An 11,910-nucleotide genomic window follows, 5' to 3' on the forward strand; every position below is an offset into this window, starting at 1 on the left:
AGGCTGGTGTGAGTGTGAGGCTGTTTGAGAGTGTGAGGCTGGTGTGTGAGAGTGTGAGGCTGTTTGAGAGTCTGAGGCTGGTGTGAGAGTGTTAAGCTGGTGTGAGGGTGTTAGGCTGGTTGTGAGGGTTTGAGGCTGTTGTGATAGTATGAGGCTGGTGTAAGGGTGTACAGCATGTGAGAGTTGGAGGCTGGTGTTAGAGAGGGAGGGTGTTGTGATAGTGTGAACTCTTGATGGTGTGAGGCCGATGTAAGGAGTATGAGGCTGTTGTGATAGTGTGAGGCTAGGGTGTAAAGGTGTGAGGGCTGTTTGAGGTGTGAGGCTGTGTGAGAGTGTGAGGCTTTGTGAGATGTGAGGCTGGTGTGATGGTGTGAGGCTTTTGTGAGAGTGTGAGGCTCGTGTGAGACTGTGAGGCTGGTGTGAGTGTGAGTCTGGTTTGAGGTTGTGAGGCTGGTGTGAGGTGTGTGAGGCTGTTGTGAGGGTGTGAGGCTGGTTTGAGAGAATGTGAGGCTGGTGGTGTGTGTTAGTGTGAGGCTGGTGTGTGAGTGTGAATTTGGTGTGGTGTGAGATTGTGTGAGACTGTGAGGCGATTGTGATGGTGTGAGGCTGGTGTGAAGTGTGATTCTATTGTGATAGGTGTGAGGATGGGGTGTGAGTGTGAGGTTTTTGTGATGAGAGGGCTGGTGTGAGAGTGTGAAGCTGTTGTGTGAGTGTGAGGCTGGTGTGAGAGTGTGAGGTTGGGTGATGTGTGTCAGGCTGGTGTGAGAGTGTGAGGCTGGGGTGTGAGTGTGTGAGGCTGTTGTGAGAGGGTGAAGCTCGTGTGAGAGTGCAGAAGTTGTTGAGGTGTGAGGTTGGTGTGAGTGTGAGGCTGTTGTGATGGTGTGAGGCTGGTGTAAGAGTGTGAGGCTGTTTTGAAAGTGTGAGGCTGGTGTGAGAGTGTGAGGCTTTGTGAGATGTGGGCTGGGTGATGAGTGTGAGCTGTTTTGAGGAACGTTAGGCTTGTGTGGAGTGTGAGGCTGTTTTGAGAGTGTGGGGCTAGTGTGAGAGTGTGAGGCTGGTGTGGAGAGTGTGAGGCTGGTGTGAGGTGTGAGGGTGTGAGGCTGGTGTGAGAGTGTGGGGCTGGTGTGAGAGTGTGAGGACAGTGTGAGTGAGGGTCTGGTGTGAGGGTGTAGAGGGTGATGTGAGCAAATGGGCAGTAGGCTGGTGTAGAGCTGTATGAGAGTGTGGGGCTGGTGTAAGGGAGTGTGAGGTGTGAGGCTGGTGTGAGAGTGTGGGGCTGGTGTGAGAGGTGAGGATGGGTGTGAGAGTGGGGCTGGTGTGAGGTGTGAGGCTGATGTGACGGAGTGAGGGCGTGGGGCAGGTGTGACGCTGGTGTGAGAGTGTGAGGGTGTGAGGCTGGTGTGAGAGTGTGAGGGTGTGAGGCTGGTGTGAGAGGAGGGCTGTGTGAGGTGTGAGGCTTTGTGAGGTGTGAGGGTATGAGGGCTGTTGTGAGGAGTGTGAGGCTGTTGTGAGGTGTGAGGCTGGTGTGAGGTGTTAGGCTGATCTCAGAGTGTGAGCTGTGTGAAAGTGTGAAGAGGCTGGGTGTGGAGTGTGGGGCTGGTGTGTGAGGTGTAGGCTGGTGTGAGAGTGTGAGGCTGGTGTGGGGAGTGTTAGGCTGTTCTGAGAGTGTGAGGCTGGTGTTAGAGTGTGAGGCTGGTGTGAGGTGTGAGGTGTGAGGCTGGTGTGAGAGTGTAAGGCTGGTGTGAGAGTGTGAGGCTGGTGTGAGAGTGTGAGGCTGGTGTGAGTGTGAGGCTGGTGTGAGAGTGTTAGGATGGTGTGAGGTGGGAGGCTCGTGTGAGAATGTGAGGCTGTGAGAGTGTGAGGTTGTGAGGCTGATGTGAGTGTGGGGCTGGTGTGAGGGTGTGAAGGTGTTGTGAGAGTGTAGGGCTGCTGTGAGGAGCTGGGGCTGTTATGAGGGTGTGAGGCTGTTGTGAGATGTGAGGCTGTTGTGAGGGTGTGAGGCTGTTTGAGGCTGGTGTGAGGTGTGAGGCTGGTGTGAGGAGTGTGAGGCTGGTGTGAGAGTGCGGAGGCTGGTGTGAGAGTGTGAGGGTGTGGGAGGCTGGTATGAGAGTGTGAGGGGTGTTATGAGAGTGTAGGCTAGTTGTGAGGAGTGTGAGGGTGTGAGGCTGATGTGAGAGTGTGGGGCTGGTGTGAGAGTGTGAGGCTAGTGGATGAGAGTGTGAGGCTGGTGTGAGAGTGTGAGGCTGGTGTGAGTGTGAGGCTGGTGTGAGAGTGTGAGGCTGGTGTGAGGAGTGTGAGGCTGGTGTGAGGTGTGAGGCTGATCGTGAAAGTGTGAGGCTGGTGTGTGAGGTGAGATTTTGAGGCTGGTGTTAGAGTGTGAGGGTGTTGTGATAGTGTGAGACTAGTGTGAGAGTTTGAGGCTGGTGTTAGAGTGTGAGGCTGGTGTGAGGGTTTGAGGCTGTTGTGATAGTATAAGGCTGGTGTAAGGGTGTGGGGCAGGCGTGAGAGTTTGAGGCTGTTGTGAGAGTGTGCGGCTTGTGTGAGAGTGTGAGGCTGTTGTGAGAGTATGTGGCTGGTGTGAGAGTGTGAGGCTGTTGTGAGGAGTGTGGGGCTGGTGTAAGAGTGTGAGGCTAAGTGGAGAGCGTGGCTGGTGTGAGAGTGTGGCTGCTGTGGGAGAGTGAGGCTGGTGTAAGAGTGTGAGGCTGTTTTGAGAGTGTGAGGCTGGTGTGAGAGTGTGAGGCTGTTGTGAGATGTGAGGCTGGTGTGATAGTGTGAGCTATTTTGAGGGTGTGAGGCTAGTTTGAGAGTGTGAGGCTATATTGAGATGTGAGGCTGGTGTGATAGTGTAAGGGTATTGTGGAAGTGTGAGGCTGGTGTGATAGTGTAAGGGTGTTGTGAGACTGTGAGACTATTGTGAGAGTGTGAGGCTGTTGTGATAGTATGAGGCTATTGTGAGTGTGTGAGGCCGGTGTGAGAGTGTGAGGCTGTGGTGATAGTGTACGGCTGGTCTCAGAGTGTGAAGCTGTTGTGATAGTGCGAGGCTAGTGTGAGAGTGTGAGGCTGTTTTGAAAGAGTGAGGCTGGTGTGAGAGTGTGAGGCTGGTGTGAGAGTGTGAAGCTGGTGTGAGGGTATGAGGCTGGTGTGATGGTTTGAGGCTGTTGTGATAGTATGAGGCTGGTGTAAGGGTGATAGGCAGGTGTGAGAGTGTTAGGGTGTTGTGATAGCGTGAGGTTGGTGTGAGAGTGTGAGGCTGTTGTGAGATTGTGAGGCTGGTGTGAGAGTGTGAGGCTGGTGTGAGAGTGTGGGAGGCTGGTGTGAGGGCGGAGGTCGTGCCAGGAGGTGTAAGGCTGGTGTGAGAGTGTGTGAGGCTGGTGGGAGGGTGTGTGGAGGCTTGTGTGATAATATGAGGCTAGTATCAGAGTGTGAGGCTGGCAGAGAGTGTGAGACTTCAGGTGGAGGTGAGGCTGTTAGGTGTGGAGGCTGGTGTGAGAGTGTGAAGCTAGTGTGGGAGAGTGTGAGGGCTGTTGTGAGAGTGTGGGGCTGGTGAGGGTGGAGGCTGGTGAGAGTGTGAGGCTGGTGTGAGACTGTGAGGTGTGAGGTTGGTGGAGAGTGTGAGGCTGCTAGAGAGTGTGAGATCAGGAGAGTGTGAGGTTGGTGTGAGAGTGTGAGGCTGTTTTGTGGGTGTGAGGCTGGTGTGAGAGTGTGAGGCTAGTGTGAGAGTGTGAGGGGCTGAATTATGAAAGTGTGAAGTGTGAGGCTTATGAGAGTTGAGCGTTGTTGTGAGAGTGTGGGGCTGGTGTGAGAGTGTGAGGAGCTGGTGTGAGAGTGTGAGGGATGGTGTGAGTGTGAGGCTGTTGTGAGGTGTGGGAGGCTGGTGTGAAAGTGTAGGGATGGTAATGGGGAGTGTGAGGCTGTTTGAGTGTGTGGCTGGTGTGAAAGTGTGAGGCTGGGGTGTGAGGTGTGAGGCTGGTGTAGAGTGTGAGGGTGTGAGGCTGGTGTGAGGTGTGGGGCTGGTGTGAGGAGTGTGAGGTGTGTGAGGTGAGGTCTGTTGTGAGGGTAGGGGTGATGTGTGCCAGAGTGAGGGCGTGAGGCTGGTGTGAGGCTTTGTGAGTGTGGGGCTGGTGTGAGAGTGTGAGGTGTGAGGATGGTGGGAGAGTTTGGGGCTGGTGTAGAGGAGTGAGGGGATGGTGTGAGAGTGTGGGGATGGTGTGAGGGTGTGAGGCTGATGTGACGGAGTGAGGGGCGTGAGGCAGGTGTGAGGCTGGTGTGAGTGTGAGGGTGTGAGGCTGGTGTGAGGTGTGAGGGGTGTGAGGCTAGTGTGAGGTGCTGAGGCTGTTGTGAGAGTGTGAGGCTGTTGTGAGAGTGTGAGGGGTATGAGGCTGTTGTGAGGAGTGTGAGGCTGTTGTGAGGTGTGAGGCTGGTCTGGAGTGTTAGGCTGTTCGAGGTGTGAGGCTGGTGTACAAGTGTGGGAGGCTGGCGTGAGGAGTGTGAGGCTGGTGTGAGGAGTGTTAGGATGGTGTGTGAGTGGAAGGCTCGTGTGAGAGTGTGAGCTGGTGTGAGAGTGTTAGGCTGTTCTGAGGAGTGTGAGGCTGGTGTGAGGAGTCAGAGGCTGGTGTGACAGTGTTAGGATGGTGTGAGTGGGAGGCTCGTGTGAGTGTGAGGCTGGTGTGAGAGTGTGAGGTGTGAGGCTGATGTGAGGTGTGGGGCTGGTGTGAGGTGCAGAAGGTGTTGTGAGAGTGTGGGGCTGCTGTGAGGGACGAGGCTGTTGTGAGGGTGTGAGGCTGTTGTGAGGTGTGAAGCTGTTTGAGGGTTTGAGGCTGTTTGAGGCTGGTGTGAGAGTGTGAGGCTGGTGTGAGAGTGTGAGGCTGGTATGAGGCTGGTGTGAAAATGTAAGGCTGGTGTAAGAGGTGAGAGTGTGAGCTGGTATGAGAGTTTGGGGGTGGTGTGAGAGTGTGAGGCTGGTGTGGGAGTGTGAGTCGTGTGAGAGTGTGAGGCTGGTGTGGGGAGTGTGAGGGTGTGAGGCTGATGTGAGTGTGAGGCTGGTGTGAGGAGTGTGAGGCTGATGTGAGGTGTGAGGGTGTTGTGAGGGTATGAGGCTGGTGTGAGAGTGCAGGCTGTTGGTGAGGGGTGTGAGGCTGTTTGAGGCTGGTGTGAGAGTGTGAGGCTAGTGTGAGAGTGTGAGGCTGGGGTGAGGGTGTGAGGCTGGTGTGAGGCTGGTGTGAAAATTGAAGCTGGTGTGAGAGTGTGAGGTGTGAGGGGCTGGTATGAGGTTTGGGGCTGGTGTGAGGTGTGGGAGGCTTGTTTGAGGGTGTGAGGCTGTTGTGAGGTGTGAGGCTGGTGTAAGAGTGTGAGGGCTGGTGTGAGGTGTGAGGGCTGGTGTGAGGTGGAGGCTGGTGTGAGGAGTGTTAGGATGGTGTGAGATGGGAGGCTCGTGTGAGGTGTGAGGCTGGTGTCAGAGTGTGAGGCTGTTGTGGGGAGTGTGAGGCTGTTGTGAGGTGTGTGAGGCTGGTGTGAGGGGTTCGAGGCTGTTGTGAAAGTGTGGGGCTGGTGTGAGAGTGTGAAGCTGGTGAGAGTGTGAGGCTGGTGTGAGGTTTGAGGCTGGTGTGTGAGAGTGCGAGGCTGGTGTGGAGAGTGTTAGGATGGTGTGAGAATGGGAGGCTCGTGTGAGAGTGTGGGGCTGGTGTGAGGTGTGGGGCTGGGGTGAGGTGTGAGGCTGGTGTGAGTGTGAGGTTGTGTGAGTGTGAGGCTGGTGTGAGGTGTGAGGCTGGTGTGAGGAGTGCAGAGGCTGGTGTGAGAGTGTTAGGATGGTGTGAGGAATGCTCGTGTGAGGTGTGTGAGGCTGGTTGAGGTGTGGGGCTGGTGTGACAGTGTGAGGCTGGTGTGAGAGTGTTAGGATGGTGTGTGAGAATGGGAGGCTCGTGTGAGAGTGTGAGGCTGATGTGAGAGTGTGGGGCTGGTGTGACAGTGGGAGGCTGGTGTGAGTGTGAGGCTGGTGTGAGTGTGAGGCTGGTGTGAGGTGTGAGGCTGGTGTGAGGTGCGAGGGTGGTGTAGGAGTGTTAGGATGGTGTGAGTGTGAGGCTGGTTTGAGGGTGTGAGGCTGGTGTGAGTGTGAGGCCGTTGTAAGAGTCAGGCTGGTGTGAGTGTGTGAGGCTGTTGTAAGGTGTGAGGCTGGTGTGAGAATGTGAGGCTGGTGTGAGAATGTGAGGCTGGTGTGTTGGTGTGACGCTGGTGTGATAATGTTAAGGCTTGTGTGAGACTGTGAGGCGGTGTGATAGTGTCAGGCTGGAGTGAGAATGTGAGGCTATTGTGATAGTGTGAGGATGGTGTGAGAGTGTGGGGTTTGTGATGGTTGGGAGGCTGGTGTGAGAGTGTGAAGCTGTTTGAGTATGGGGCTGTTGTGATGGTGCAAGTGTGTTGTGAGTGTGAGGCTTTGTGTTAGTGTGAGACTGGTGTGAGGTGTGAGGCTGCTGTTAGTGTGTGAGGGTGGGTAAAGAGTGTGAGGCTGTGGTGTGAGTGTGAGGCTGTTGTGAGAGGTGAAGCTCGTGTGAGAGTGCAGAGGCTAATGTGAGGGGTGTGAGGCTGGTGTGAGGTTGAGACCAGCGTGAGCTGTGAGACTGGTGTGATGGTGAGGCTATTGCTACGTGTGAGGGGCTGGTGTAGGGGTGTGGAAGCTGTTATGTTAGTGTGAGGCTGGTCTGAGGTGTGAGGCTGTGATATAGTGTGAGGCTGCTGGGAGGAGTGTGACGCTGTTATGATAGGGATGAGGCTGGTGTGATAGTGTGAGGATGGTGTGAGAGTGTGAGGTTTTTGTGATAGTGTGAGGCTGGTGTGAGAGTGTGAAGCTGTTGTGTTAGTGTGAGGCTGGTGTGAGAGTGTGAGGCTGGTGTTATTGTGTCAGGCTGGTGTGAGAGTGTGAGGCTGGGGTGTGAGTGTGTGAGGCTGTTGTGAGAGGTGAGGTTGCTGGGAGAGTGTGAGGCTGTTAGATATGTGGGATGAGGCTGGTGTGATAGTTTGAGGCCAGGAGAGTGTGAGGCTGGTGTGATAGTGTAAGGGTAAGCTAGAGAGGTGGAGACTATTGTGAGAGTGTGAGGATCATAGGATAGTGTAAGGCTAGGTGTTAGCGTGAGGCTGGTGTGATAGTGTAAGGGTGTTGTGAGAGTGTGAGACTATTGTGAGAGTGCGAGGCTGTTGTGATAGTATGAGGCTATTGTGAGTGTGTGAGGTCGGTTTGAGAGTGTGAGGCTGTGGTGATAGTGTAAGGCTGGTGTCAGAGTGTGAAGCTGTTGTGATAGTGTGAGACTAGTGTGAGAGTGTGAGGCTATTTTGAGAGTGTGAGGCTGGTGTGAGAGTGTGAGGCTGGTGTGAGAGTGTGAAGCTGGTGTGAGGGTATGAGGCTGGTGTGATGGTTTGAGGCTGTTGTGATAGTATGAGGCTGGTGTAAGGGTGTGAGGCAGGTGTGAAAATGTTAGGGTGTTGTGATAGTGTGAGGCTGGTGTGAGAGTGTGAGGCTGTTTTGAGAGTGTGAGGCTGGTGTGAGAGTGTGAGGCTGTTTTGAGAGTCTGAGGCTGGTGTGAGAGTGTTAAGCTGGTGTGAGGGTGTTAGGCTGGTGTGAGGGTTTGAGGCTGTTGTGATAGTATGAGGCTGGTGTAAGGGTGTACGGCATGTGTGAGAGTTGGAGGCTGGTGTTAGAGAGAGAGGGTGTTGTGATAGTGTGAGGCTGCTGTGATAGTGTGAGGCTCGTGTAAGAGTATGAGGCTGTTGTGATAGTGTGAGGCTGGTGTAAGAGTGTGAGGCTGTTTTGAGAGTGTGAGGCTGGTGTGAGAGTGTGAGGCTGTTGTGAGGCTGGGCAGATAGTGTGAGGCTGGTGTAAGAGTGTGATGCTGTTGTGATAGTGTGAGGCTGGTGTAAGGAGGTGAGGCTGTTTTGAGGTTGTGAGGCTGGTGTGAGGTGTGTGGAGGCTGTTGTGAGGTGTGGAGGCTGGTTTGAGAATGTGAGGCTGGTGTGTTAGTGTGAGGCTGGTGTGTGAGTGTGAATTTGGTGTGGTGTGGGGCTTGTGTGAGACTGTGAGGCAGTGTGATAGTGTGAGGCTGGTGTGAGAGTGTGATTCTATTGTGATAGTGTGAGGATGGTGTGAGAGTGTGAGGTTTGTGATAGTGTGAGGCTGGTGTGAGAGTGAAGCTGTTGTGTTAGTGTGGGCTGGTGTGAGGTGTGAGGTTGGTGTTGTGTGTCAGGCTAGTGTGAGGTGTGAGGCTGGGGTGTGAGGTGTGTGAGGCTGTTGTGAGAGGGTGAAGCTCGTGTGAGAGTGCAAGTTGTTTGAGGTGTGAGGTTGGTGTGAGAGTGTGAGGCTGTTGTGATAGTGTGAGGCTGGTGTAAGAGTGTGAGGCTGTTTGAAAGTGTGAGGCTGGTGTGAGTGTGGAGCTTTGTGAGATGTAGGCTGGTGTGATAGTGTGGTGTTTGAGAACGTTGGGCTTGTGTGAGGAGTGTGAGGCGTTTTGAGAGTGTGGGGCTGGTGTGAGAGTCTGAGGCTGGTGTGAGTGTGGGGCTGGTGTGGAGTGTGAGGGTGTGAGGCTGGTGTGAGTGTGGGGCTGGTGTGAGAGTGTGGGGACAGTGTGAGAGTGAGGGTCTGGTGTGAGGGTGTGAGGGTGATGTGACAGAGTAAGGGCGTAGGCTGGTGGAGGCTGTTTGAGGAGTGTGGGGCTGGTGTGAGGAGTGTGAGGGTGTGAGGCTGGTGTGAGAGTGTGGGGCTGGTGTGAAGGGTGAGGATGGTGTGAGAGTGTGGGGCTGGTGTGAGGGTGTGAGGCTGATGTGACAGGAGTGAGGCGTGGGGCAGGTGTGACGCTGGTGTGAGAGTGTGAGGGTGTGAGGCTGGTGTGAGAGTGTGAGGGTGTGGGGCTGGTGTGAAGGCAGGGCTGTTGTGAGGTGTGAGGCTGGTGTGAGGTGTGAGGGTATGAGGCTGTTGTGAGAGTGTGAGGCTGTTGTGAGAGTGTGAGGCTGGTGTGAGAGTGTTATGCTGATCTCAGAGTGTGATACTGGTGTGAAGTGCAGGCTGGTGTGAGAGTGTGAGGCTGGTGTGAGAGTTAAGGCTGGTGTGAGAGGAGGCTGGTGTGAGGTGTTAGGCTGTTCTGAGTGTGACGCTGGTGTTAGAGTGCAGAGGCTGGTGTGAGTGTGAGGGTGTGAGGCTGGTGTGAGAGTGTAAGGCTGGGTGTGAGAGTGTGAGGCTGGTGTGAGGTGTAAGGCTGGTGTGAGGAGTGTGAGGCTGGTGTGAGGTGTTAGGATGGTGTGAGGTGGGAGGCTCGTGTGAGAATGTGAGGCTGGTGTGAGGTGTGAGGGTGTGAGGCTGATGTGAAGGTGTGGGGCTGGTGTGAGGGTGCAGAAGGTGTTGTGGAGTGTAGGGCTGCTGTGAGGGCAAGGCTGTTGTGAGGTGTGAGGCTGTTGTGAGGGTGTGAAGCTGTTGTGAGGTGTGAGGCTGTTTGAGGCTGGTGTGAGGTGTGAGGCTGGTGTGAGGTGTGAGGCTGGTGTGAAAATGCAGGCTGGTGTGAGAGTGTGAGGGTGTGGAGGCTGGTATGAGGAGTTTGGGGTGGGTGTGAGGTGGCTGGTAGGTTGAGGGTGTGAGGCTGATGTGAGAGTGTAGGGTTGGTGTGAGGTGTAAGGCTGGTATGAGAGTGTGAGGCTCGTGTAAGGTGTGAGGCTGGTGTGAGGTGTGGGGCTGGTGTGAGGTGTGAGGCTGTGTGAGGTGTGGGGCTGCTATGAGGTGTGAGGCTCGTGTGAGAAGTGAGGCTGGTGTGTGTGAGAGTTTGAGGCTGATGTAGAGTGGGCTGGTGTGAAGTGTGAGGCTGGTATGAGAGTGTGAGGCTGATGTGAGAGTGTGAGGTGTTGTGAGTATGAGGCTGGTGTGAGTGCAGGGCTGTTGTGAGGGTGTGAGGCTGTTTGAGGCTGGTGTGAGTGTTAGGCTGGTGTGAGAGTGTGAGGCTGGTTTGAGGTGTGAGGCTGGTGTAGGGCTGGTGTGAAATTGAGGCTGGTGTGAGAGTGTGAGGGTGAGGCAGATATAGGAGTTTGGGGCTGGTGTGAGGGTGTGAGGCTTCTTTGAGGGTGTGAGGCTGTTGTGAGAGTGTGAGGCTGGTGTGAGAGTGTGAGGCTGGTGTGAGTGTGAGGCTGGTGTGAGAGTGCAGGCTGGTGTGAGAGTGTTAGGATGGTGTGAGAATGGGAGGCTCGTGTGAGAGTGTGAGGCTGGTGTCAGAGTGTGAGGCTGTTGTGAGAGTGTGAGGCTGTTGTGGAGTGTGAGGCTGGTGTGGGGTTCAGCTGCTGTAGAGTGTGAGACTATTGTGAGGTGCGAGGCTGTTGTGATGAGTATGAGGCTATGTGAGTGTGTGGGGTCGGTTTGAGGTGTGAGGCTGTGGTGATAGTGTAAGGCTGGTGTCAGAGTGTGAAGCTGTTGTGAGACTAGTGTGAGAGTGTGGAGCTATTTTGAGAGTGTGAGGCTGAATTGTGAGGCTGGTGTGAAGTGTGAAGCTGGTGTGAGGTATGAGGCTGGTGTGATGGTTTGAGGCTGTTGTGATAATTATAGGCTGGTGTAAGGGTGTGAGGCAGGTGTAAATGTTAGGTGTTGATGAGTGTGAGGCTGGGTGAGTGTGGGGCTGTTTGAGAGTGTGAGGCTGGTGTGAGGAGTGTGGGAGGCTGTTTGAGAGTCTGAGGCTGGTGTGAGAGTGTTAAGCTGGTGTGGGGTGTTAGGCTGGTGTGAGTGTTTGAGGCTGTTGTGATAGTATGAGGCTGGTGTAAGGGTGTACAGCATGTGTGAGAGTTGGGCTGGTGTTAGAGGGAGGGTGTTGTGATAGTGTGAGGCTGCTGTGATGAGTGTGAGGCTGGTGTAAGGTATGAGGCTGTTGTGATAGTGGGCTGGTGTAAGAGTGTGAGGCTGTTTGAGAGTGTGAGGCTGGTGTGAGAGTGTGAGCTTTGTGAGAGTGTGAGGCTCGTGTGAGACTGCGAGGCTAGTGAGTGAGTCTGGTTTGAGGTTGTGAGGCTGGTGTGAGTGTGTGAGGCTGTTGTGAGGGTGTGAGGCTGGTTTGAGAATGTGAGGCTGGTGTGTTAGTGTGAGGCTGGTGTGAGAGTGTGAATTTGGTGTGGTGTGAGGCTTGTGTGAGACTGTGAGGCGATTGTGATAGTGTGAGGCTGGTGTGAGAGGGTGATTCTGTGTGATAGTGTGAGGATGGTGTGAGAGTGTGAGGTTTTGTGATAGTGTGAGGCTGGTGTGAGAGTGTGAGCTGTTGTGTTAGTGTGGGGCTGGTGTGGAGTGTGAGGCTGGTGTGTGTGTCAGGCTGGTGTGAGAGGTGTGAGGCTGGGGTGTGAGTGTGTGGGCTGTTGTGAGGGTGAAGCTCGTGTGAAGTGCAAGTTGTTTGAGGTGGGAGGTTGGTGTGAGGTGTGAGGCTGTTGTGATGAGTGTGAGGCTGGTGTGGAGTGTGAGGCTGTTTGAGAGGTGTGAGGCTGGTGTGAGGTGTGGGGCTTTTGTGAGATGTGAGGCTGGTGTGATAGTGTGAGGCTGTTTGAGAACGATTAGGCTTGTGTGAGAGTGTGAGGCTGTTTTGGAGTGTGGGGCTGGTGTGAGAGTCTGAGGCTGTGTGAGAGTGTGAGGCTGGTGTGAGAATGTGAGGTTGAGGCTGGTGTGAGAGTGTGGGGCTGGTGTGAGAGTGTGAGGGACAGTGTGAGAGTGAGGGTCTGGTGTGAGGGTGTGAGGGGTGATGTGACAAAGTAAGGGCGTGAGGCTGGTGTGAGGCTGTTGAGGTGTGGGGCTGGTGTGGAGTGTGAGGGTGTGAGGCTGGTGTGAGAGTGTGGGGCTGGTGTGAGAGGGTGAGATGGTGTGAGGAGTGTGGGGGCTGGTGTGAGGTGTGAGGAGGCTGATGTGACGGGTGAGGGCGT

The sequence above is a fragment of the Homarus americanus genome, unplaced genomic scaffold (genome assembly GCF_018991925.1).
Source record: "Homarus americanus isolate GMGI-L3 unplaced genomic scaffold, GMGI_Hamer_2.0 scaffold56241, whole genome shotgun sequence".
Classification (NCBI taxonomy): Eukaryota; Metazoa; Arthropoda; class Malacostraca; order Decapoda; family Nephropidae; genus Homarus; species Homarus americanus.